Raw genomic sequence first — 22,604 nt, 5'->3', positions numbered from 1 at the left:
AAAATGCCTTGTAACTCAACCAATAGCCTTGTGGTAAATCCTAGATCCATCTAAAAATAGTTTGGGGGTTTGTACATATCAAAATGCCACATATAAGAGTTTACGGCCTAGGCACATACCCTTTGGCCATAAACGCATAAAACTATGTCAAATGATGCCCCTAATTCACCCTAAAGGCTTGGAAAAATTTCTAGAATCACATGTGATTGTTTTAAGTGCCATAAATTAACTATACATGAACATAGGAGAGTTTACGGCCAGAGTATATATACCTGGGCCGTAAACTCCTAATTTGATATTATTTGATGTCCAAAAGTGATACAAAGTCTTGGAAAATTAATTAGAATCACATGTGATTGCTCCTTGTGCCTCAAATCAATTTCTCTTGACCATAAGAGAGTTTATGGCCGTAAACTCCAAGTTTACAGCTGTGAACTCCCTTTTAAGTGGTATTAATTCATTCAAATTATTCCAAGGCATTTTAGTAAGTCATTCCAACAATCCCCAAGTCCAAACAAGCCATTAAACCCTCAAAACCACACCCACATGATTTCACGGCCGTGAACTCATGTATGTGTGTGATATGTGGCTGTAAAATCATTTAAATTTTTACTCTTGGGGATTAAACTCAAGTCCCAAGTCCCTAGTGCCAATACACGTCCGTAGATGTCACCCGGGTCACTCCAAACGTTCGTTTTGAGGTGTGTAACCTCGTTGGAGTGTAATGTTCCATATAATTAGTGAATGTATCCCTAATTAAATATATATGGACATTATTTCATTTTACATAGGGACATCGCGAGTAATCAAGCCCCGAACCCACGTCTAGTGTCCGGAACCGTCGCATTCCCGAGTCTGGTGAGTTCATACCCCTACCCTTTTTCACTGTTTTTCACTGTTTTCACGGGGGGTACACAAGCAAAGTACAAGGGTTTCTTGTACTCAAAACTTATTTTCGTGTGTGTGTGTTTCACATTTCATATGCTTTTAATACTGATATACACAACTGATAACCGGTAGAACATGCAGATCTCGTAAATATTTATTTGTGAAATGGGTTTTATAAATTGTTCTATTTTATATATTTCACAAATGGTTTTCCATGTTTTATCAGTTAAATGCATGACATTAGAACATACAAACATATAATTTGTACACTGACATGTCCTCAGTAACACTCCACAGAGATACGCGAGTAGAGGATTATCATATTATTACTAGTAAATTTGCTATTCCTGTATGATTGGAGACACGTCCTCGGCGAACACTCCACAGAGATACGCGAGTGGAGGACTACACCCGTAACCAGAATCTCTGGGATTTAGAGAGCGTGACTTGAGTGTATAGATCTATACGGGGATGACTACCCCACACCTGGCTGCTAGCTACAGCCGAACCGAAATGGTTCAAGGGCGACGAAAGTCATAAGGATGTGGACTACTTATTGCCATAGGTTCAGTCTATAGTATGGTTATGGAACTCGCAATTAGGATAACAGAGATTTACTTATAGTAATAATGAATAACTTTATACATATCACAAGATAACCAGGTTCGGAATACATCTTTTACATTGGTAATCAACATTCAGGAAAGTATGGGACTTTCCTGGGAAACCTTGTACATAACCAGGTCTAACAAAACACATCGTTCACATTGAACACCAACATACAGGAAAGCATGGGGCTTTCCTGGGTAACATTACATAACTAGAAAAGTGTAACAAACTGGATAACATTACATCTTTTACAATTGGTAATATACAATCAGGAAAGTATAGGACTTTCCTGGGAATACAATGATACATAAACAGAACAGTCTAACAAACCGGATAACCAAACTATACATTTTTCACATGAGTAAATGTGTTTTCAGTGTACAAACTTACTATACTTTACATATTGTGAAACAACAACCAACTTTCAAGAAAATGTGGGATTTTCTTGGCGTGTGTTATGTTTTCAGAAACAGAAAGGAAACATGAACATTTTCACAAAACAAAACTACTTATGAACTCACCAGCGTTATGCTGATTTTTAAAACCGCTTGTGTTCTCAGGTCAATGTTAGAGCAGGTACCGAAGATCCTTTTTGCTTGAAGTTGGAGTGCTCAGAAGACCCGTTTCATTTTGTTCATATATATATATATATATATACTATGTAACACCACTGTACAACTTTACTTTTGAAAACAATTGTAAAACTTTTATATGTAATGTAATGGTTGTTTTACTTTACTTACTATGTACATTGGATTTGATACTCAACGTGGAGTCAACCCCGAAAATGTTTCCGCCTTCGGTTTTCGGGGTGTGACAAAACATTCATGGCATTAATGAAAACTGCCTCTCCTATAGAACAGGTCCATGTTGAAGTTTTAAGTAGTGGAAGGACATGAGTTGGAAAGGAAAAGATCCTTCTCCTGAGTTATGGTAAAAAAAAACTTTTTTAATAGTTTCTCATTTATTTGTGATAAATATAATAGCTTTTGGTGTTAAATTACTGCCTTTTTTGACAAAAATCATTCCAAGATATTCATAGAAATCATGAAGATGACCAGCTTATGTGGGAATATCCTTTTGTTGTTGGTGTCGAAAATGCAAAAGTGCAAAGATTAAACGAAATCATAATTTGAAATAGTAACAAGAATTTTGTAATTTATCGAGCATCCATCATATATTTCACTAAAGAACATAGATTTCCTTTTCAGATTCTATTCCATAGTTAGAAGCAGGAGACTGGGGACTGGAATAGATTGTGGAGCTTTTGAAGGGCATAACGGTCCAGTGTAGAGTTGTTGACTGGACACCAATTCCCTTTGTGCTGCACATTCATCCGCTAACATGACTGCGTATTTAATCATACATTTTCTTTCTTATTTTTATACAATTAGTACAGAAATTGTCAACAAAAAGTACTTTTCAAAAGTATTTCTTGAGTTTTTGTTATTTGAAAAACGGAATCCTGGATTTTTTTTGTCGGTAATTGTATCGATTGTTTTCAATATCTTTCTGATTGCAGGAAATAATGGGATGCAGTCACATGGGATGGGATGATCTGTAGTTGTTTAACCTTAAACATAATTGACTGTAAGTTATAATATAGCTATAACAATTATAATTGTAAGAAATCCATGATTTTAATTATAACCTAAACTTTATTTATTTATTTATTTTTATTTTTTTGGTAAAAATAACCGAATGTTTTTACTATAATCTCATTGTATGTTTAATTGTTTTCGTTTTGTGAATAAGAAGTTCTATAACTATAATTAAATATAATATACAATAGAATTGGGATTACCACATGATAGATTTTACATAGCTCATATTTATGTTAATTCATCTCAAATCTACCCTTAGGCCAATGTTAATTGCATCCGTATTTATAATTATATTTTAATTTTGTGAACTTCTTGATGCATGCAATGTTACTTAATAAAACTGCATTCCTCATTTATTTTCAATTGTTGAATGATTGTATTTTATGCAGGCCAACAAGATAGGAGATGCTGCTGGTCAGCTTTTTAGGTGCAATTAATTCTGAATTCTTTGGAACTAATTTATGTAAAATCATTGTATAGTAAAGTACATTGTTATATTATGCTATGTGTTTTATACTTGAAAGCCCAACACCAATAACGTCTGTCATATTAGATTTGTAAAACAACAAATTAAACAAACCTCCATGGGCGGTGTTAAGCACAATAGTTTTTCAATGAAATTCCAAAACGATACTCAAGGGTCGTGCTTAGCACGGGCCTCAAACTTTTCTTGTATATATATATATATATATATATATATATATATATATATATATATATATATATATATATATATATATATATATATATATATATATATATATATATATATATATAAACGAAAATGAACGCAAAAAAAAAATGAAAAAACGAAAAAACGAAAAAAAAATTTAAAAAAAAATCAAAAAACAAAGATTCCGCAGAGCTGTAGAGGATCCGCAGAGCCTTCAATGAAGTTTATTTCAAAATATGTTTATTATGAAGTTCAGTATTTTTAACCTCTTTTGTCAATTTTTTTTACATATAACATAAGGTAAAAAAATTAATATTAATAAACGACAACGAAAAAATAGAGAAAACGAAAAAATAAAAATTAAAAAACCCAAGATCCGCAAAGGTGTTTCGGTTCCTCAGAGGCAAACGTATTACATAAAACATTTCATTATTTTTAACATTTTTTTGTAGAATTTTTTACATAATAATCACATAAGGTATTAGTGTATTTAAAAAATATATATATTAATAAACGAAAATGAACGCAAATAAAAAATGAAAAAACGAAAAAACAAAAAAAAATAAAAAAAAAAAAACAAATCAAAAAACAAATATTCCGCAGAGTTGTAGAGGATCCGCAGAGCCTTCAATGAAGTTTATTTCAAAGTATGTTTATTATGAAGGTTGTATGTTTATGTTTTCTAAAGTATGTTTTGTAACCTACTTAAAGTATATTTATTATTCAGAATACCGATGTATGTAATTTTATAAAAAACATAGAATATTTGTATAATTTTTATTAAACAAACAACTTTTATAAATGGGTAATTATATAATAAAAATGAAAAAAAAAAAACAATTTTTTTTACATAATAATCACATAATACCTTATGTGATTAAAAAAAAATATTATTTAAAAAAACAAAAAAACAAAAAAAATACAAATAAACGAATAAACAAATGAAAAAAAAACCAAGATCCGCAGAGGCATTTGCATTCCGCAGAGGTGTTTATGGTTCCGCAGAACCCCCTCTGCGGAACCTGTGGTCATTTTCTGAAATTTTCATTTTTATGGTCATTTTCTTCAAACTCACCTTACAATTTGGTCATTTGCCGAAATTTCTCTTATATCATCTGCTCTTCACACAATTTTAAAAAGTCTCATTTATATATACCCCATTGTAGTGGTGTTAATTATGATGGCATGTGCGGAATTAGAAAGATCTAGTGATTCATCATATAAATTCAAGAACACAAGAAGTAAATAAATCTTTGTAAGCTCTTATTATATCTAGAAAGATTATACAAATGGGTTTGTATACAAATTCTCTCTCTAGTCTAACACTCCAAATTGACTCTTTTCATAATGGGAGTCATTCACTTCCTATTTATAGGAAAGACTCAACCCATTTACACATACAAAGAGGAAAGCCTAAACATTACATCCAAGAGTGACTTTGCACCCTAACATTGTCCCTCTCAAAGTTAGGATTGGATGTTCGGCTTTAATCTCCAACGAGATAGCGCGATCAAGACCAAACTCCCCCTCGAAGTAACACCGGTCTTCAAATCCGCAAATGAATATTCGACAAACCCGAGAAGCTTCGAATACCCATCATTCTCCCCCTTTTTATAATCAAAAAATGATTATAAAACCCACTAAGGATGAGAAGCGCCCGATGAATAGTCTTCACAATACTCCCCCTTGATGTGTACCAAAAATGAATCACCAAAAATCTTGCACGGATAAACAATCATGAAAAAGCCACAAAAATTTCCAATTTATGAAAAATTTTGACTTTTTAAGTGAAAGTTTCAAGATTTTTCAAAATCCGGGTAGAAATTGTCACTTTCTGAAACTTGTAGAGACCCGTTGCGCCAAAAACAGTCAAATATGCGAAACTCTAGCCCATTTGCGAAACCGGGCATAAAGCGTAAATTCGCACACCAGAACTGAAATTCTGCAATTTCTCAACTTTATATCCCCATTTTCGAATTTGGGTATAAACTGCCAACTTTTCAAAACTATGGGTGCTACTTTCGAAAATATGTCCACTTGTCTTCAAAAATATCGACATTTGACCAGTTATGCCATTTCTTCGAACCTATAGGGACCAATTTTGAAAGCGATTTGTTTTCTTCTCCAATTCATTACGCAAAGATTACACAGAGACTAACGCTTCATATACTTTGACTTCCAAATCAAATGATATATTGAACACATTTAAGAACCCAATTTTGACCTTCGTTATTTTGCTTTCGTTCATTTGATGACAAACAACAAATCGACAACTTTTCAGAGCAATTTTAGATCAAACATGCTATTCGAACTGTTCTTCATCACTGTTCATCATGTTCTTAACTTTTCGATTCCAGATGTGAAATCGACTTAAACTTCACAACAATCAACTCCAAAACAAACATACAAGATCGTTCAGTTTCATTCTCGAATCTATCATATCCAAAAAATCCCTATCGATTTCGAACAATCAACAATCAAATATCGATATTCAAATATCAATTTCCATCCACTCATGTTGACTTCCAAATCCAATTGATTATCCAAAAGCAAATCGGTTCGACGTCAATACTCAAACAATCGACACCTTCGTTTTCAAATCAACCTCAATCGAATCCAAAATCGTGAATAATCAACCTCTTCAATTCGATTTTGATTCCTTAATTGATTTCGAAACTTACATTTTTAACTTAGACCCAGACATCGTTTCTAGATGCAAACAAGCCACTCCAGCAATCGAATCTCAATTCAATCAAACTTTGCTTTTCAAACACGAACACCTACTGCAACCCAGTTCAAAATCAGTAATCGAAGTCAACAAATCAAGAACTTTCACAATCGATTATCCATTCAATCGATTTTAACATCCTCCAAAATCGAATTCCAAATAAAAGCGTTCGACCTAATCAACTATCGAATCCTTTGAGAATCATCTTTGAAATGGATTACAGTCAATCCGACTATCATCTTAACTCAAACTGGAAACAAGAACTTTTTGACGATCCAAAAATAATCGAGTTAAGATGCGTTCCTGTGAAACACTTTGATGCACGATTACTAGCAAACAGTTATCGTACAAGTGATATAAGGTTTTATTGAGCCTTGAACAGTAATCGAGTCAAGTTATCGTGAAAGTATTGGGCTCAATCATGAGATTTTCGAAATATTAAGCTAAAAATTAATTGATTAACAGTACTTCGAAAGATAAAAAAATTTGGAATCTGATTTTTAATTTTGAACTTTTGATCTAAGAAAATGGGGTTGAAATGGATTTGATCCAATGAGGCAAATCGATCAAAAATGAAAAAAAACACAAAGTACGAATCGAAATCATGGACTTTTTGGAATCCATTTGAGAATTTTAGATACCTTTTTGACGTATCGAGTTCCGTTTTCAAGAAACGAATCAAATTTGGAAGATCTTGGTTCTTTTGTCGGAATGAGAAAATCTCCAAATCGAACATTGTACCACCCACTATGCGAGATGTACAACTCGTTCTTCGTGTTCTTCGTGTTCTTCAACGATCCAAGAACATCTTCAAAAGAACCACCAACACATTTGAGTTTTTACTTCAAATTCAATTCAACACTTGGAGATTGTTGCTTTGGAACCCAAATTTGCTTCACGGATTTTGGCTTCACAACATTTGACGATTTTTGTGAGTAAACCCGCTTATTCTTCCGATTCATCTTCTTCTTCTTCTTTTTCTTTCTCATCTTTTTGCATCTTGAAGACTTGACTTCATGAACAAACCCACTTTCAACAACATGAACATTTTGAGTTTGAATCAAATCTTTTGGAGTTTGATACTTGTGATTTTCTTGGATCACCAGCTTTCGATAAAGAATCATTCCTTCAAACGAATCACAAGAACACAAAATATCATCGGTTTGAACTCCAATTGAGCAAAAAACTTTTTCATCATGAAAATCAACTTGAACTCCTTTTTCTTGAACATCAAGAACATCACATTGAAGTCCATTGTCAAGAACTTCAACAAACTTAAGAACAGGAAGATCATTTGGGTTTTCAATAAGAGAAACATATTTCTTATTGAACAAATCTCTTTCTTCTCCTTCCTTTTGATTTCTACTACGAACTAATATGGACAAGGCAATTTTACTCAACCATGCAATCTTACAAAGTGGTTGAAATACCAAGCTTCCATGATCATCCTTCAAACCTCCATAAGAAACCAAATTACCCCATGAAATCAATTTGCTTAACAACAACCCATAAAATTGATCTTCATATATTGACTTTGTATTTCACATCTTTAATGATCACAATCCAAGAATCATATGGCAAATCCACCATGATCACAAAAACTTGAAGAATTCTAGAGAGAGAAAGTGATTTTGAATGGGTTTTCTAGAGAGATAAAGTGATACAAACAAGTATTCTAGAGAGAGAAAGTCGAATTATGGATCAATTCAAAGAAAAATTCGACTTCTAGAACACAAACACACTCTCTAAACACGAAGATCAATGAACAATAAGAATCACCAAATCAAAATAGCCATCAAGGATCAATTCTTGATGAAAATCAAGAACACCCGCTCTGATACCAATTGTAGTGGTGTTGATTATGATGGCATGTGCGGAATTAGAAAGATCTAGTGATTCATCATACAAATTCAAGAACACAAGAAGTAAATAAATCTTTGTAAGCTCTTATTAGATCTAGAAAGATTATACAAATGGATTTGTATACAAATTCTCTCTCTAGTCTAACACTCCAAATTGACTCTTTTCATAATGGGAGTCACTCACTTCCTATTTATAGGAAAGACTCAACTCATTTACACATACAAAGAGGAAAGCCTAAACATTACATCCAAGAGTGACTTTGCACCCTAACACCTTTTCTACTTATCAATACCCCTTAATGATTAACTTTTAGTATTAGGTTATGATGACATGCCTTTTACTAATTATTATCACTTTTAATAATTAGATGATGATGACATACTTTTTTACTATCATATTTATAATTAATAGTTTTTTAATATATGAATAATTAATATTTATAAATCTATTTACTAAAATATTATTTATTTTATTTATTCCATAGATAATTTGTTAATAATAGTTTTATAAAAGACGTGTAAATATTTTTATTCAATTAAAAAAAAGTTAAAACACGACACAACAATAATGAAATAATATTTTGACGTAACAAATAATAGAAATTTTCAAATACATTCACACTTAATCTTTGATACGTATCAAATGTGTTTTAGTATTATGAGGCCTAAGTTGATTGTATAATTCAAAATGTGGCAAATAAATAGTTTACAATATAGATGCATACAGATTTTTATGGGCATTCCATTACATTATGTTTGGAGGCATTGGATAATTTCCTTTCAAAAACACCGAGATATAATGGTTGCCTTCTTATGTCAATGTAATGGTTCAGTGTAGGGATGAAAGTGGGTCCAAACCCGGACCGGATGGACCCGGACCCGGAAAACCCAGAACCGGTTAATGGGATTGTGTAGAACCGGAAACCGGACCGGTATATAGGAACCGGTTCCGATTCGGTTCCGGGTACGATTCTGGGTAAAGTGGGTCTAGAACTGGAAAACCTGGAAACATCAAAGTGGGTACGTTGGAACCGGATAAAGTGGGTTTAGAACCAGAAAACCCGGAAAAACCGGAATTTTTTGGTAATTACTTACTACTTAGTGGGTTGAACTTTGAAAATTTTCATATTGATATCCCGACTTTGGGGGATTGTAACTCATTGAATATGAAACCAAAATTAACAAAATTATAGTAAAAAATCATGTACAAACTCTAAAATACACTCTGGAAAAAACTTCATGTCAATCCGACTTTAAACGAATGTGATATGTATGTGTTAACATTTTCATATAATACAAAGTACAAAAACAAATAGCTGAAAATTTGAAAATTTTCAGTTTTGATATCCCGAATTCGGAGGATTGTAAATCATTGAATGTTAAACCAAAAATGAGAAAATTATAGTCTAAAATCATGTATAAACTGTAAACTACAAGTTGAAAAAAACCACATGTCAATCCGACTTCAAACGAATTAGATATGCATGTTTTAAAACTTTCACCAAACACAAAAAAAACTAAAAAATTAAAAACTTCCAGTTTTGATATATCGAATTTAGGGGAATATAAGTCAATAAATATAAAACTAAAAATGGCAAATTTATAGTCTAAAATCATGTACAAACTCTAAACTACATGTTGGAAAAAATCGTATGTCAATCGAAGTTGAAACGAATGAGACATGTATCTTTTAAACGTTTCACAAAAAAACCGGTTCCGGCCCTAAAAGTGGTTCCGGTTCAAAAACCGGTTCCGGTTTACCCGGACCCGATGGACCCAAACTCGGATTACCCGAAACCCGGATAAAGCCAATTTTTGAACCCGGAACCGGAACCGGTTTCCGGTCCGATTCCGGTTCCGGTCCGGTTTTCCGGTTCTAAATCTCATCCCTAGTTCAGTGGGGTTGAAATTCTTCACGACCTCTCCAAAGAGAGAATCGAGTTGTACATTGTTTGTGGCTTAAACAATGAACGATCACACCAAACTTGTTGGCAATTAGGTAACCAATCAATGGCATATGCAACCAATATCGCAAAGGTACAAGTGACTAGAACCAACGCAATAACTCGTATATCTCATTGAACCCGTCAGTAAAAACATTATGGTATGCGTAATACTAACTCTCTAAATCTTATAGAAATTGTTGTCGAATGTAAAACCATTGGTCTTCATTGTACCCTAGAAGAACAGCTATCGCTCGAAACCCATAATTTACATCACCGTTCACATCATGTATACTATCAATATAATCATGAAACATATGTGGAATATTATTCATTTAGAATGGATCATGCCTTTGGGGTTCATCATTTAAGCAATCACATACAAAAAGTTATGCCTTCCAGGTTCTTTATTTAAATACACCTCAATAAACTCTGATGTGGCTGAGAAGATGCATCATTTAAGCAATCATATACAAAAAGTTATGCCTTCAAGATTTGGTATGTTTCCTTTTAAGTCCTTAATGCAAATTTCATCTCATTTTAGTCCCTAGCTAGTATGTGGGGCATACTATGAGTACTAGCTCATTTCCAGATCGCGGGTTCACCTACATATACGGGGCGTATGTGGTGTAGGGGCAACCCTAATTTTTAGGGTTTGCACCCTATTTAAACAACTTATAACACCTTTGGATATTTTATTGATCAGCCTCCATCACCCTATGGCCTAATATCGAAACCCTAAGTGTCTTTGGTGAGATTTGAGCTTGAAAGTGTGTTTGTTGGTGTTTTCTTGTGAAGAAGAAGAAGAAGAGGAATACTTGGAGGTTGCTTAGGAGTAGCTTGAGCTTGTAGATCCAAAGTTATCTTCACCTCAACAAGCCTTTTGAGGTAAAAAGCTCTCATCTTGATGATTCTATATGCTAAGTCCAACTTAAGGTGATATCTGTGCATTTTTGGGTCTTTTGAGCTAACGTTGAGGTTATGATCTACTGCAGAAGCTATGGATGTTAGATCTTAGCTCCATTGAGGCCCCTTATCCAGAGAAATGTAATATTTATGAGAGATGTTGGGACCCATTTTTATAACGAACGGTGAGTGTGGAAGAAGGATATCTCGAGATTAATCGTGTTTTTGGAAGTATGAACAAGAACATATTATGAGTTCATAAGAAAAGGCCAAGAACAAGAGAGAATATTCATAATATTACATGAAGAACATGGTGGGAGAGAAACTCTCCTTAGGTGGAGAGAACCCACCACTTTCTCTCACTAGGATTACATGGTAGAAAAGTAATCACTAACTTAGAAAAGAAATGAGCTAGCTTAAGTAATAAGTGACCAACTCTCCCTTTATATAGGAGGGAGAGTATTTACACCAACAATACAAATAAAGGGAAAATATAACCTAACTATCACTCATTATTTGTGGAGCATTTACATGCACCAACATTCTCTCCCTAAATGCTTACAAATGATGAGAGATACAATAAGTGGTATAAGGATATAATACAGTAATCTGACTAGCAAGTGTGGTAATAAAATGAAATCAAGTGCTAAAATGTCTCTGAAACTCTGAAGTGTATGTGAAGTCTGAAACTGGCCATGAATCTCTAAGAATGAAGGTCTTCGGCTTCAAGCACAACCAATGAAGCAGAAAAGATAAGATCCAAATCTTCAAACCAATCATAATCACCCGAAGAAGGAGGTCACCATGAGCAAGTAGAAGATCCAATAAAAGAAACACTTCGTCTTCAAAAGTCTAAAAAACATCTCGAGTTCTTGAATCATAATACACCGAAATTCTTCAAAGAATAACCTGCAAAAAAGTGAAGCATCCAGAAAATGAAGTCCAGATAAAAATAATGTGAGTCCAAAAACATGGTCTAGCAATGCCGAAAATTTGAGCCAAGGACCAAAAATAAGTGCCACGTCACATTGCCAAAATAATCTTCGTCTTCAACATATCACAAATCCAAACTTGTGAAACCATAAGATCTGAACCGGATACGAACACAAAATCATCCTGTGGTAGAGTCCGAATAATAAATAATATGAATTGGAAAACATCGAGTAATGCCAAAAATTTGATTCGTGAAGACCAAAAATAAGTGCCACATCGCATCACTAAATAAATAATCATCTTCAGAAGTCTTCAAAAATCCAAACTCAAACAATAATAACCAAATCCGGATGATATTCTCTCCCTATTTTTGATAACCAATGACCGGATATCAAAAATCAACAAATCATCGGATGGAGAGTGTCGGATACTAAGAGCTAAGAGAAGCTTTCCCTAGATGTATGAAGGGTCTCGATAAGAAACGAGAAAGAGTAAAAATAAATACTCTTGCGGTCAGACAAAGCGGGTGACAGTTGCTGAAGCTGTGCTGAGAAAATCTGTTGTGCCAAAAATATATCCAAATATCCAAACTGCGGTGCCGGAACACTTGAAGTGGTCTTCAATAGAGAATAAAGTCCACATGCTCAATATACATGATTCGTCAACCAAAAATCATAATCAACAAGTCATAAAATCCCATAACGTGAAGAATGCGAAACAACTTTGGTGATCAATCATCGTTGTGGTGCAAGCGTCACAAAGATAATATGAAGTCCGACTGCGGTAGGAATATTCTTCCAACAATAATAACCGGCATGAAGTAACCAATGTGACAATCCATGGGTAGGTTGTGGCAAAAATTGGTGTTAAATAAAAAATAATTGGTTTTAATAAAAAATTGGTTATAATAAAAAAATGGCTAAATAAAAAAAATTGATGTTAAAAAAATTGCCTACATAAAAAGAATTGGCTGAAAAAAAATTTTAATTAAAAAAATAATGTAGAAAAAAAAATCTGAATTAAAAATAAAGTCTAGAAAAAAAAGGTTTAAAAAAAAAGGAGGGGAGGAAAAAAAAGAGGAAGGGAGGGGGGAGGAGGAGGAAGGAGGGAGGAAAGGAGATGGGCTGAAGGGAAGAAAGAGGAAGGAGAAAAGGGGGGGGGGCACTGGAGAGAGGAAGGAATCCGAAGTCAAATGGTTTGGTTGCGGGTCTAAGGAGGAAGGTGGAGGAGTGGGTTCGGATGAGAGGTGGGTGAGGCGGAGTGATAAGGTGGCTGCCGATGGAGGGTGAGTGCGGTGGGGGTCTTGGGTGCGGACGGGCTAAGTGGCTAGGCTGACTGCGGATAGAAGGACATGGCTGCGGTGCAAGCGAGGGCAAGCGGCTGCGGGCGAGACTGCAGTAGGGAGTGGAGTCTGTCAGAAGTGGAGTGTGCGAGTGTCTGCGGACCAAGGCTTCGGTCCGAGCAAGAAGAAGATAGCGACTTCGGTCAGCAGGGAAGGCAAGGGAAGGGCTGCGGTTCTATGGCTGCTGACCAAGAGGCTGCGGATGGACTTCGGATCAGGGGATGAGAAGGGCTCCAGGGAGGCTTCTCAAGGGACTCCGGTAGGCAGTTTTTGGCTGCGGTTCAGGGGTCCGGAAAGGGCTGAACAGGTGACGAAAAATGCTCTTTTTTCATGAAAAATGGTACCGCAAAGGCTATTTATTCATATTTTAATAATGAAATCTTTTTATAAAGCATTTAAGTCAACAAGTGGGTCTTGGGAAGGCAAAAAGAGGAGTATGCAGGGGGGTTTTAGGGACAAAAGGTGATGGGATTTGTCATAGTCACATGGTTTTTGCTTGGGAAGGCAAAAGTGAGTGGAGTACTCTTTACCCAAAAGAGAAACAAGGACAAAGTGTTTTATGCAAACACATATTACGTCCAACAATTCTTCAATTGAAAGATTCACAGCAATAAAATGATGAAGAACAAGAACTCCATACCTTTAAGAATAAAAGTTGTTGGGTAAGAAAAAATCTTCAATAAAGAGATGCTTTTCTCCACTTCTTCAAGAAAATAAGCCCATAATTTTTGTGTCTTCACTTCCAAGAAAAAGAACTTCCTGGAGAATAATTTCTTCAACAATATGGAGACCACAAAATTAATTTTTCTTCATATCTTCAACAGAAAAACGATCAGCAGCAACAACATTTTTATTTGGCTAAGATAGAATCACCCAAATGATAGAAATAAGAAAGAACATCAAAAAAAAAAAAAATTCTGGTTTGCAACCCGAAATTTTTTTCTTGCAGAAACACGGAAAAATCACAAGATAATCACCGAACGGGAGTCGTTCCTTGAACTAATCGTGAGATCTTCAAGGTACGACTTTGATACCAATTGTTGAGACCCATTTTTATAATGAACGGTGAGTGCGGAAGAAGGATATCTCGAGATTAATCGTGTTTTTGGAAGTATGAACAAGAACATATTATGAGTTCATAAGAAAAGACCAAGAACAAGCGAGAATATTCATAATATTACATGAAGAACATGGTGGGAGAGAAACTCTCCCTAGGTGGGGAGAACCCACCACTTTCTCTCACTAGTATTACATGATAGAAAAGTAATCACTAACTTAGAAAAGAAATGAGCTAGCTTAAGTAATAAGTGACCAAATCTCCCTTTATATAGGTGGGAGAGTATTTACACCAACAATACAAATAAAGGAAAATTATAACCTAACTATCACTCATTATTTGTGGAGCATTTACATGCACCAACAAAAGATAAGGGTCCATGCAAGTGTTAAGACTCTTATTAAGCTTCTTTTTGAATTTTGGGCCTTAGTAAGTCATGCATGGGTGTAAAGTTCCCAACTTTACATGTTAAGTCATCTTCTAGAATCAGATCTGTGAATATGGCATGATGGCTTAACTGAATAAGTGCTTAATGAGTTGGGCTGGTTATATGTCGAGTATGTGAGGCGAACTCAACTCATACATTGAGCGTACTAGTCCCTAATGGAGTACGCCAAGCGTAAGCTGGAGTACGCCCAATGTAACGCTTGATCCAGGTATTATTTATTTCTCAAAGTTTTAGGGTTTGGATTGGAACTCGACAAGTTGGGGAACTCCAACTCGTCATGTAGGGATCTTTATGGACGTGGGATTAAGGGTCTAGTCAACAAGGTGGGGAGCCCCAACTCGACGAGTAGACGCTGGAAAGGAAAAACCCTAATTTTCAGGGTTTGCACCCTATTTAAGGGCCTTAAGCCTCATTGTTAGCCTCCTTCATAGTCCTCTCGGTCCAGAGAAACCCTAAATCGTCTCTCATCTCCCATTTTTTGATATTATATGAGTCAAAAGAGTGTGTTAATTGGAGTTTCTTGAAGGAGTTGAAGTTGTTGGTGCTTAGTTGAAAGGAGAAGCTTTAGATTCAGGGATTTCTCTGTTGTAGCAGCTATATTAAGGTATAAAGTCGATACCTTGACTATTATTTTGCTAGATCTTGTCCCTTGAAAGTTCATTGCCATTATTAGACTATTTTGGGACCATTCTTGGATATGAGCATGTTATGAAGATATGGCTTCAGATCTGGACATCTCATGGCCCTTGTGGACTTAAAGTTGCCAACTTTATCATGTCTTGGCCCTCCTTCATGCTCTAAGTCCCTTGATAAGCTTTGTTTGAGTGTTTTAGCCCTTTGATGCCTTGCATGGATGTAAAGCTAGCAACTTTATGTGGCATCTTAACCCTAGGGGACCAAATCTGTAGTTTGGGGCTTTAGTTTCGACTGGAAGGGGCTGAATATGTTAAGACTGGGAAAAATCGACAAGTTGCCCCGCGAACTCGACGATTTGGATTGGGTTTTCCTGCTTTCTGGACACTGAGCGAACTTGATGAGTTGATAAGATAACTCGGTGAGTTGGTTAGGGCTTTTCCCGGTTTTGTGAACACTAAAGGAACTCGACGAGTTTCCAGATGCACTCGACGAGTTGGGTCAACGTGGATTGTTGACCTTGACTGTTGACTTTGACCAGGTTGACTAAATTTGACTTTAAGGGTATCTTTCTTAATTTTGGGTTTTATTGAAGTTAGTTGCAGGGTGGTTATAGGAGTTGAGTTTGGAGTTGTGAATAGGGATTTGGTTTTTACTTGTTCAACATTTCTTAAGAGGTGAGTCTCCTCACTATACCAATGGGTCAAAGGCATCAAGGCCGGCCCATTTTGTGATATGTGGTATACTAGTTGGTTATATGTTATGTGGTATGCTAGTTGTTTATGTGATATTTTCATGAAAGACCATGGGGGAGCCCATGACACTTGGATGTCAGACCATGTGGGGGAGCCCATGCCTTTCCAGGTAAAGACCATAGGGGGAGCCAATGACACGTAGATGTAAGACCTTGGGGGAGCCCACGACATCCTGGAGTAAGACCGTGGGAGGAGTCTACAGCATCCTTATATGATTATATGCATGGCTTATGTGATTGATATGGATTATTTGATTATGTAGATTATGTGGGGTATGCTGTGGGGAACTCACTAAGCATTAGCTTATAGTTTTTCTTGTTTAAGGTACTTCAGGATCTAAGGGCAAGAGCTCGGCATGATGGCGTGACATGCACTCTCTGGCTTTTCATTTAGGACACTCTCATTTTACGAATAATTTATTTCATGTTATGGATTTTGAAAACAAATATGTTTGGAATTTTATATTTTTGGAAATGTTTTGGTTATTTAAAATGAAAATTTTTATTGGAAATTTGGGTTTTTACAAGTTGGTATTAAAGCCTTGGTTTGAGGGATTCAGACACACTCTAGGGTGTGTCAGGACTCAAAATAAGGAAATGGTAAAATTGTTTTCAAAAATCAAAGTTAAAAACTTCTTAAACCGATTTCTAGTAAGAAAAAGGGAGAGTGCAATGCACGTAATCGGCCGAGCTCAAGTAAGTATTTTCCCTAGTATGTTAGCCATGCTATGTTGATATTTAGAATGATAATTGTATGGATCTTGCTATGTGTATGCTATCAAATTGTATAAGGTTAGGGTCTTATAGCCTCAGAATAATTGATTTGGCCTTATTTCATGTTCCTCATTTGGTTGTGGTCCTAAGATAGAGTTTGTTATTCGAAAGTGTATTTGATCTTGTTCTGTGTATAAATTGCATGCATAGGGCAACTTGTTATGATTGATTTGAGTACTGGTTTGAAAGGATTGAGTAAATCTTAGGATAGCCTAGGATTTGAGCTATGTAGTAGTTTGTGAGATATGTTTTGTTCTAGGACGAATTAGAGTTATCAGGTAGAGCCTTGGAGAAGGTACATGTAGGTGTGGAAGGTAGTATTAGGACCGTACTACTGAAAGCACAGGACTTGTACCCGAACTGATGTTAGATCTGGAAGCTCTAAGGAGAACCGGTGTGGAGGAATTCGTTTGAAGATCCTGATCATTTTATTTTATGTTATTTTTCAGTTCAGTATGGTGGTGACCCGTCATGGAGCAGGAGGCTCAGGATCGGGATCTGGGTCGGGCTACACTATAGAGCCCATTGATGAGAGGCTGTGTGAGCTTATCATAACCGAGGTTACGAGGGGCATTCTTGATGCTACCCTGGTGATTTTCGGGACCGTCAAGGAGGGGACGATGGAGATCATGGAGGAGCGGCAGATCATGGAGGAGTGGCTCAGGTCTTTCCGAGCCGAGATTGTTGCGGGCCAGGTCGGGGCCCGAACTCTCTTGTTCTGGGAGTTCAAGGCGTACGGAGCACCTGAGTTCTTTGGGGTTCGGGACCCATTGTTAGTCGACGTTGGGTGGCAGACATAGAGAATGTCCAGAGCATGTGCTTTTGCCCCGAGGCAGCAAAAATGGGGTTTGCTTCGTGCATGTTGACGGACCGAGCCAAGGACTACTAGGAGGAGGTAACCCACCAGGTGGGAGCAGTTTGAGTGGCTGAGATGTCATGGGGGGGGGGTTGTTAGGCGTTTTGAGTTGGCGTTTTCACCATCCATCGAGGTGCAACAGATTGTAAAGGAGTTCCAGGAGCTACAACAGACCACCGAGACTTTGGCGGAGATCACCCCTAAGTTTCGGGAATGAGCACTATTTATCCTGTATATGTTGCAGATGAGGATATGAGGAGGACGATGTATCATTCCATGCTGAGGGATGATATTTGTGAGTTTGTGAGCTTTTCAGGGTGAAAAACCCTAAATGAGATGTTGGAGAAGGCCCGGGAGTGGGAGATGGAGTTGGATTTCCGCACCAAGCGGAAGCCAGAGCAGGCCTAGACAGCTGTAGGTAAGGCTAAAAAGCCTAGGACCTCTGATTCTTCCAGTAGGTTCCAGCAGAGCCGTGAACGGTGTGCCAAGTGCGGTAAGCTGCACAATGGGGTTTGTCGAGAAGCGGGCTCGGGATGTTACGCGTGTCGCGGATGGGGCCACCTGAGTAGGGATTGCCCCAAAAAGGACTTGATTTCTTTCCAGTGCAACAAGACGGCCATAAAAGGGCCGATTGTCCAAGGTTGCAGAGAGGAGGGGAGCAGCGGCGGCACCTACGCCCGCCACCATGAGGATCACTAATGGCCGCCCTGCAAAGGCGAAAGCTCCTACGTTGACGAGTCGTGCATTTTAGCTGACTACAAAGGAGGCTCGAGTTGCACCTGACATTGTGGCTAGTACGTAATCTATTTTTCCTCTTTGATATTATTTTTTATGCTTATATATATATATATATATATATATATATATATATATATATATATATATATATATATATATATATATATGTTTGTGCACTTGTATAAGGACCTTTTTGGTCAACGGTATGTCAGCTCATGTTCTTTTGGATTTGGAAGCGACCCGATCATTCGTATATCTTGCGCTTAGCAAGAAGTTTCGGGATGCTTCGGGGACTTTGGATTCCCCGCTGGAGGTTGAGATTGCCGATGATCGCACCGTGAGTGTTGCGAGGGTATATCGGGGTTGTGTCCTGAATGTGTTTGGGGAGAGGTTCCATTTTGATTTGGTTCTAATACCGTTGCGAGGATTGAAGGTGATCATTGGGATGAGATGGTTGGGGGCCAACGAGGCCATGATAGATTGTGAGCACCAGTTGGTGAGAGTTCAAACCCGAAGTGGGGGAGAACTTGTTATACATAGAGAGAGGGCCTTGATATTGCCATATTTATACCTATTTTTAGGCAATATTTAAGTACATTTTTGTATATAAGTTGGTAATTTGTTTAGAATAATGGTACTTATGGGTTAAATGATATTTGCAGCCAAAAAGAAGACATGTTGAAGAAAAGGGACTGAAAACTTTAAAGGAAGAAACTTTGTGAGTTAAAAGATTAAAGGACAAGAAAATCTGGAAAAAGCGTTTTCACGTCGTGAGAACTGGAAGATTCACGACGTGAGCTTAAGTTCTAGAAGATATGTACGCGGGTGAAGGAATCCTTACCGAGCACGGTTATCTTGAATTCACAACGTCAATATTTTATTATTCACGACGTGAATTATTAAAATCAGAAAACTATATATATCCTTAACCATTACGAATTGAAGAGATTTTTGGCAAAAGAAAGAGATTCCAGAAGGCGAATTTCAGAGGAAAAAGAGATCCGGAAGTGAGTTTCAACACCAAAGAAGAGGTAGATCATAATTTGCTTTATAAACTTGGTACATTTATCATGTGTTTGATCATAGCTTTTGACTGTTTAGTTGTTAACATGTACAACTAAATCCAGCTGCTTCTGTTAGCTAGATGAAGCTAGAACTCATGGTTTGAATGCATTAGATTAGACTTTATTTGTTGGTTATATGCTTGTGTTGATTGATTTTACCTAGCATGTTTAGTTAATGATTTAATTGCTTTAAATTCTTGTTTTGTGTAGTTAGTGAACACAAATCTGCATGAATATGAATACCTAATAACAAAGTGAACACTAGTTTATTAGAGCTAAGATCAAACCAATCTTAGATAAGTAATTGAATCATTGAATTAAGCTGTGTTAGAGAACTCATATTATGAATGTAATTGTGTTTTGATTAATCAATCTTCATAGCTCCAATCTTACTTAATAATTGATTATGTGTTAACCATTGTGTGACTATACATAGATTTACATGAATTGATTAATAATTAGTAGGTTTAGAACTAAACTGCTAATACTTCTTAAATTGGTAACCAACAGTAATAGTCTTGACTAATGTATAACCATTGAGTGAAAGTGGATTCGAACTAATAGAAGTATTTTGTTTATTGATTGAGTTTTCATTACAGAATTAAGTTTATCTAAACTTTCAAAATTAGATACAAACCCCTTTTAGCTTATTAATAATTAGATTAATTTAGTAGTGAATATATAAATTAATAACACCGTTCCCTGTGATCGACACCCAACATACCCAAGCTATACTGTAATCTAACTAGGTACACTGCCTATAAGTGCATAGTTAGTTTAAGTTTGTTAGGTTATAAATATTAAAATTAGTGGGTACTTTCGTGCACATCAAGTTTTTGGCACCGTTGCCGGGGAACGCCCACTTTATTAGTTTATTTAGTTGCATTAGATTAATCGACCCTTTTTGTGGGATAAAATATGCAAAAAGTTAATTAGTTATTTATTTTTGTTTATTAGCTTAGTTTATTTGCATATTATTTTAGCAAAAATTTTGATTTTTGTTTCTGTCACAGAATTCACGACGTGAGCTTTATAAACTCACGACGTGAGAGCAGTTATTTTTAGTTTTTAGTATTTTCTTATTTTAGTTCAGTTTTACGTTTTTATTTTATCGAGTTGCAGGAGTTCATGACCAGAGGTTATACCACACCTTTGGTGCCACCGATTGAAGATCCAGAAGTTGCACTTCACAAAAAGACTGATAAGAAGACGCCATTGCAAGAACTAAAGTCAGCATTTTCAAGGGAGTTGGGAAAAAAGACAGGAGAGTCAAGTTCATCCTCAAAGAACAAGAGCAAGCTTGAACACTTGGATCAAATGCCCATCCAAACCGAATCCGAATACGATACCGAGCCTGAATTTGAAGAACATACAAGCGAATCCGAGAACGAGCCAAGGAACGAGATGGCAGACATTGAAGAGATGTCCATGGGATCTTACAAGAAGCGGATCCGAGAAGATGTGGGTCCCGGTTTAGTCCAACCCGCAATACCTGCCACTGCCACATTCGAGTTGAAGGGGCATATCTTGACTGCACTGAAGGAAATCCCATTCTATGGGAAAGATCATGAGGATGCTTTTAAGCATCTAGATTAAGTCAATGACATTGTGGATTACTTCAATGTCCCAAATGTCAATAGAAACACCGTACTGCTCAGGATGCTTCCCATTACTTTCAAGGGAGCTGCTAAAGAGTGGTTAAAATCACTTCCACCGGGTACAATCACCACTTGGGCTCAAATGCATGAGCAATTCATGGACCAGTTTTGCCCGCCATCCAAGATAGCTAAACTCATGAAGGTAATAGCCAACTTTGAGCAACAGCCGGGGGAGTCATTATACGAAGCATGTGAGCGGTACAAGGGTTTGCTCAGAAATTGCCCTCAGCATGATCTAAATGTGCAACAAGAGATGTCGATTTTCTATGATGGGGTCAACGTTATGACGAGACAACTCCTTGACTCTCAAGGAACTTTGACAAAGAAAAATCCAAGGGAGGTCAAGGAGTTGATTGAAGAATTCGCGAAGCACTCTCGCGAATACCACAACCCTAGGCAAGATGGAATCAAAGGCGGTGGAGGGGCCCAAACTGAAGAGATAGCAGCCATGATAGCTATGCTAAATAATATGGACCAGAGGTTGACACAAATGGACCAGTCAATTCATGCAATAAGAGTGGGTTGCGAGAGGTGTAGTGGTCTGCACTTGACCAAGGACTGCAATTTAGATGAGTTTGGGAACAGAAAAGCTCAAGTGTGCTACTCGAGTGGGGACAAGTATGATGAAGACTGGAGGAAACCAAAGAAGGAGTGGCTGCCATATGAAGAGTATAAGAAGCAAAAAGAAGAGAAGTATAGGCAAACAGGTCGAGGCTTTTATCAAAAGGAGCAGCCACCAGCTGAGAAGAAACCCGATCTAGAGACCATGTTGATGAAGTTTATGGAAGCTTCGAAAAGAGACATGAGGCTACCGATTCTGCTATTAATGATCAAAGAACCTTGGTTAAGAATCATCATGCATTGATGGTAGAACAACAAACTTTAATAAAGAATCAACAAGCTTCCATCAATAACCTTGAAGTACAACTTGGTCTACTAGCCACTCTGGTTCATGAAAAGCTGTCCCCGAAAAATCCTGAAACGAAGGCCTAATCTCATGTAATGGCCATAGATACTGAAGAAGAGGCCATCTATGAGTTGCTAGAAGCCTTAGAAGTTGAACAACAACAGCCCGATCCAAAGTTGAAGAAGCCCAAGCTCGAAAATCAAGATGTTGCTGAATTGAAGAACTCA

The 22,604-nt window shown here is 36.7% G+C and overlaps 1 non-coding gene across 1 annotated transcript; it reads right to left on the bottom strand.

Moving 5' to 3' along the window:
• Positions 1-21,600: 21,600 nt before the first annotated feature.
• LOC111904696 (small nucleolar RNA R71) lies at positions 21,601-21,707 on the bottom strand. Its single transcript, XR_002854604.1, has one exon. It is a non-coding gene; the product is annotated as a small nucleolar RNA R71 (small nucleolar RNA).
• Positions 21,708-22,604: the final 897 nt, after the last annotated feature.

Source organism: Lactuca sativa, chromosome 4 (assembly GCF_002870075.4).
Source record: "Lactuca sativa cultivar Salinas chromosome 4, Lsat_Salinas_v11, whole genome shotgun sequence".
NCBI classification, from domain to species: domain Eukaryota; kingdom Viridiplantae; phylum Streptophyta; class Magnoliopsida; order Asterales; family Asteraceae; genus Lactuca; species Lactuca sativa.
The sequence above is the reverse complement of the archived record's forward strand: the minus strand, read 5'-3'. Positions and strand labels throughout refer to the sequence as shown.